This window comes from Mandrillus leucophaeus, unplaced genomic scaffold (assembly GCF_000951045.1).
Source record: "Mandrillus leucophaeus isolate KB7577 unplaced genomic scaffold, Mleu.le_1.0 Scaffold776, whole genome shotgun sequence".
Classification (NCBI taxonomy): Eukaryota; Metazoa; Chordata; class Mammalia; order Primates; family Cercopithecidae; genus Mandrillus; species Mandrillus leucophaeus.
In genome coordinates this window covers 293,263-299,262 of record NW_012108430.1, presented here as the reverse complement: position 1 = coordinate 299,262, position 6,000 = coordinate 293,263, and positions in this window count along the sequence as shown.

Here is a 6,000-nt window from a genome sequence, read left to right as displayed (position 1 = left end):
CACATGCACACATATGTTTATTGTGGCACTATTCACAATAGCAAAGACTTGGAATCAACCCAAATGTCCATCAGTGACAGACTGGATTAAGAAAATATGGCACATATACACCATGAAATACTATGCAGCCATAAAAAGGATGAGTTCGTGTCCTTTTTAGGGGCATGGATGCAGCTGGAAGCCATCATTCTCAGCAAACTATTGCAAGAACAGAAAACCAAATACCGCATGTTCTCACTCATAGGTGGGAATTGAACAATGAGATCACTTGGACACAGGAAGGGGAGCATCACGCACTGCGTCCTGTTGTGGGGTGGGAGTTGGGAGGAGGGATAGCATTAGGAGATATACCTTATGTAAATGACGAGTTAATGGGTGTAGTACACCAACATGGCACATGTATACTTAGGTAACAAACCTGCACGTTGTGCACGTGTACCCTAGAACTTAAAGTACAATAAAAAAAAAATGTATCTGTACTATTAAAATTTCATGGAGAGAATGGGGAAAATTAGAAAACAATGGAACTCAAAAAGGTTCCTTAACCTCTTAATGAAAATAATAAACGAAAACTAAATTTTGAGAGAAAGGCTTGAAGCAGTATTTTGGAGCCAGACTGATTGAGTTTGTGCATTTGCTGTACTGCTTAGTAGTTGTATGGCATTGGGAAAATTATTTAACTTTTCTAACCCCAATTTTTTCATCTTGAAAATTAAGATAGTAAAAATGTCTACCTCAAAGAGTTGTTAAGATTAAGTGATTTTATAATGTTCAATACAATGTATCGCATATATTATGATCCAAGAAAGGATTTCATAAGAAAAAATGTTTTGTCTTTTGTAAATTTGGTGCAATAATAGTGTCTATCCCATAGGATGATTGTCAAGATTGAATGGAGGAATGCCTAACAGAATACCCGGTACCTGGTAAATGTACAAAATTGTTAACTAACATTAAAATTTTAAAAAAAATGGAATATGATTCCATAAACATGTAACAAAAAATAGATTTAACAAATTTTTACTGTCATATATTCTTGACTTTTACTACAAATACTGCTAGTATTAAGTGGTAGTATGTTTTTCCAGTTTTGTTTATAAGTTTAAATACATGGATACTCCCCCTTTTTAATAGGGTTTTTTTTTTTTTATAAATATCATCCTAAGTTCAGCTAGAATCCTGGATAAATGTACAATATCGTACATTTCACTTTATAGATGCTGCAAAGAATAATAAAACATTGACAGTCAAAAGAATGAAGCTAATTTATCCATCACCAAATAAGTTGTCCATCTAGTACGAAAAATACTGAGTGCGTTACTTTTGTCTACACAGAAAAAGAGTTGGGTTAATGGCATATTAAAGTATTATATTTTCTGAAAATTGCTTTAAGCATCAATCTAAAAGCAGATACTTTTCTTGTCTCCAAAAATTATTTTCCAAATAAAAAAAAGCTATCTTCAACATTATACAATATCAAGAAAAGACCACTGTGGTTTGATTTTAGATAATAGAAAATTAAAATCTATTTCTCTAAAGTTTCTACCATTGTCCATTTTTTTCCTAAAATAATTGAATATAAGTGTATTGTAATCACGAAAAGTATTGTCTATTTCATTGAAGGATATAGATTAAAATAGCCTCACAATTTGTTAGATATAAAAGAATTATTATATTGGCATTTAAAAGCTTATTTTAAAGGAAAGTTTAATGTGGAAAGAGATCACATGGGTGTGCCATAATTGCCAGCGTGTTTAAGTGATTTAGCACTGAAAATTACTAGAAAGATTATTTCAAATTATCTATTGGACATTTAAACAGTTTTGGACTATTAACAATTTAATGATTCAGTTGTCAGCTACTTGCCTAGAATCCTCATCTCTCTATCCCTAAATGAGAAAAAAAAAAAAAAAAAGATCTCTGATCTTCACATCAAATCCTAACTTCTTTGAAAATCATGAAAAGGTACTTGCACAGTACTTTCAGATATAAAGGTTATAAAGGTCGCACAGAATCATTTGAGACAGAAGATCTATTTCTGGCAACTAAAAGTTCACTCAAAAATCGATCAAATTCTCCATAAAATGTTAACCTTTCAGAGATTCACAGAAAATCTGAACATCATAATCTTTTCAGTTTTAATCTGTTAGCTACCTTGAGACTTAAAACATTTCTCAAATCAGATTTATGACATAACATTTCTGAATAAAATGGGGTCAAGAAAATACGGCATCAAACCAATATGCAAAACAAAAGACAACATTGTTTATGTTTGTAATAAGTTTCTCAGAGGAATGTGAGAAGGATGGAATTTAAAAGTTTAAAGCACCTTAACTGAGTGTGATTAATACTAATTCTCCTTGTTTTTTTTTTTTTTTTGCCACACTCTTGTTTATCTACCTGATTCATTATTTTCTTATACCTAACAAATTATCTGTCCTTACCTCCGCCTATGTCCCATCTCTTTTCTTTTTCTCACTTTAAGATAAAACATTTGGATTAAAATCCCAATCAACAACATACAGTTTTATTAAAAAAATTCCTTCATCTGATGTGCATAATTTAGTGCCAATCAGTGTTTAAGACATCTCTGTTTACTTTCTGTAAGATATTTTTCTTCTTTTAGATGGCCATGTATTAGTTCTGCTAATAAGAGTTTCTATAAAAACAACCCCAAAATCTATGATTGCTCAAATATAACTAATGTTGATTTTCTTAAAGTTCAAAATGAGTTTTTGATGGGCTGGTATCTCTCCTCCATTTAGAAGGCGATTTGAGCATACAGGAGTCTTCTACATCATGGCTTACTACCTTTTTAGATGGACTCCAAATTCACAGTGACGATTGCATTAAGCAAGCAATAGAGGAAAGGGCATAGAGATCATCCTTTAAGGGTCTTAAAAACTAGGTCTAGAAGAAGCTCACATCACGTCTCTCACATTCCTTTGGCTAAAACTCAGTTACATGGCCACATTTCTGCAAGGAACACTGAGCCATATAATATCGTTATGTACCAAGGGAGAAGAGAAAATGGGTTTAGTTTTATAGAAAGTGTGACTGATACCTACAGAAAGCTATAGGGTAGTCTAAAACAGACTCCTGTTAAAATAAAATGATTTGCTAGTTTGGATCTATTTTATGATGGCCTGATATGTTTTCTAAACATAACCAGAAACCTTGAAGAATAAGATCGATTTTGAAAGTCACGACCACATTGTAAAGGAGATTATTTGAAAATGAATTTAATTTGTGTGATTGAAAATAAGAGAATGGCATTGGTTTGGTCAGAAAAAACTTTCCTGATAATGTTAGCTTTATTAAATGGAATTCTAAAGATTATGTTGCCTATATTTTATTTTACCTTTTTAAGTATAGAAATGATGCTCTTTACTATTGAAAGTCTAGCACATGAAGGACACTGTGTAGTCAGTCAATGTGGAAGTTCAAAGAAGAATAAGATAAGATAACCAGAGTGGTTAAAAAGGTTTACTAACATCATTCTAAACAAATTTAGTTTTTTCAGAAAGACAAATGAGGGAATAGGTTGCTTATACCAAATACCACTGAAAGTAATAATAAAGAAAGATGGCATGGTTTTCAGCAAATAATGAAAGCCGAGTGGCTTGGAATAGTTGTGGATGTTGTACACAGTACAACAGGCTCTGTCCAACGGGAAAGAGGAATCTGAAATCTCTCCTGTGCTTGTCTGGCTAATCTTGTGCCAGGGTATTCGGGGAAGGGGCATGGTGGTCAAGGCGGATTCCACCACCAAAAATAAGAGCATTAGCCACTTTACTTGAATACCTGCAGTTTATGAGAGTAATTGTTTCATGCAGCCTCCCCAAGAGAACATTGTCAAACTTTTAATTTTTCCAGTATGATAATTAAGAAGTTACTCAGAAAAGTATAGATTAGCACTTTTTTATTTAAAGTAAAAAAATTCATATTTTAAGAGACCCTTTACATCTTTAGTATTTAATTTTATTTTCACTTTTCCCGTTTTTCTCATGTTTTGGCCTTTCCTCCTCAATGTTGCGTATCTACTAATATATTGTAAATTGTATCCCTTTAGTTGTGATATTTGTCATAACTCTCTTCTCCTAATTTCTTATCTTGAGTTTGCTCTTGGTAATCACTGCCACGTCAAAAGTTTTTATGTGTAGATGTTGTAAAATTTATCAATTTTTTTCTTTTATTGAATCTGGTTTTTGAACAATGCTTAGAAAGGTTCTCTTTTGGTCAAATTGTAGAGAAATTCACCCATGTTTTTCTTAGTACTTTCATTATATGTTTGTCTGTTTCATGACCTTTAGAAATCTTACTCATTTTGAAACTTGGTATTGCATATAATGTGAAAAATAAATGTCATTTTGCCTTTTTCTAAATGGTTACCTAGTCATTTCAATACACCTTTGGCCCAATGATATAGTATACTAAATTTTCATAAGCATTTTTGCTTGTTTCTGTTTTATATTTCATTTACATGTCATTAACATGTTAGTTTATTGTAGAAAATTCAGTGTATGTATTTTATATCTGAAACGGTCATTTATACCTTGTGTCTTTATGATTCATGTTTATTTTTTCATGTGAATTTTATTATCAAGTGGCCTAGCTCTACAAATATACATTTAATTGCATCTTTACTGTGATCAAATTAAATTTATAATTAATTTAGAAACAACTCAATCTTCATGTTTTTTATTCATCTATTTATTTTATTATTATTATTATTTTGAGATGGAGTCTCACTCTGTCGCCCAACGTAGAGTGCAGTGGCATGATCTCAGCTCACTGCAACTTCTGCCTCGTGTGTTCAAGCGATTCTCCTGCATCAACCTTCTGAGTAGCTAGGACTACAAACATGTGCCACCATGCCTGGCTAATTTTCCTGTATTTTTTTTTAGAGACAGGGTTTTACCATGTTAGTCAGGCTGGTCTCGATCCCCTGACCTCAAATTACCTGCCCAACTCGGCCTCCCAAAATGCTGGGATTACAGGCCTGAGCCACCATGCCCAGCCACCTTTATGTTTTTCAATAATCCTATTGAGCAGCATGCAATGTCTTTGAGTGTAATTTTGTGTCTTTTAGGAGTGACATTTTCATTGTATCAGTTAGTGTTTCCTTTTAACTTCCAGTAATTTTTTCTTGTAAGTAGAGTTTTTGATACCTTTTTATTCTCTTTCTGGTAGTTTTTTGTTTATATAAAATCTATGAATTTCTATAATTTAAGTTTATATCCTATGACAGTAAAAATTTTTGAGTAAATCATATCAATTCTAAAAATAAACTTTTTTCCCCTTTTCTCCTATTTTTATCTTATAATTGATTTTTAAAGTTTAAAATCAATTAAAAGTTGCAGACTGATGTCCTCAGCAAATAATACTGAAGGTACAAGTCCCCCTTCCTTTGATCCTAATCTTTGTGCATTTGTCTCTACAATTTTTCTATTCTATTTTAATACTAAATTTATAGATGTTTTCAAGAAGGTGTTAATTTCTATTTTCTGGTGGAATTCTTAGGAATAAATATTGATTTTTTTTATCAAATGACTTTTTATTATCTATATAGATATTGACTTTTTCATAAAAGCTGAAAATATAGTATATTATTAGATCTCATAGTATTATACTCACACTGCCTTCCTTGATTTTATCATTATGTTTGCTAATATTTTAATTAACACTTATTCATCGGTTACTAGAAGAGAGTAAGATTTATATGGTTTGTGGACCTAAATGTAGGCTATTTAAATGACAATAAACAGGCTATTCAGAGCTTGTTATTGCAAAGGTGTCAGTCACTACAACTTATGTTTGGCAGAGATTCCAACCCAGGCACGTGAGTGATAAAAGGATGATCTTCACGTGTGCTCTGTTAGAGGTTATTGACATGGGGAAGTAAAGCAGGACTAAGTAGAAGTCAGTTATTTCATATTATTGGCTTGAGGCACTACATGGTGATATGGTTTGACTGTGTCCCCATTCAAATCTCAACTG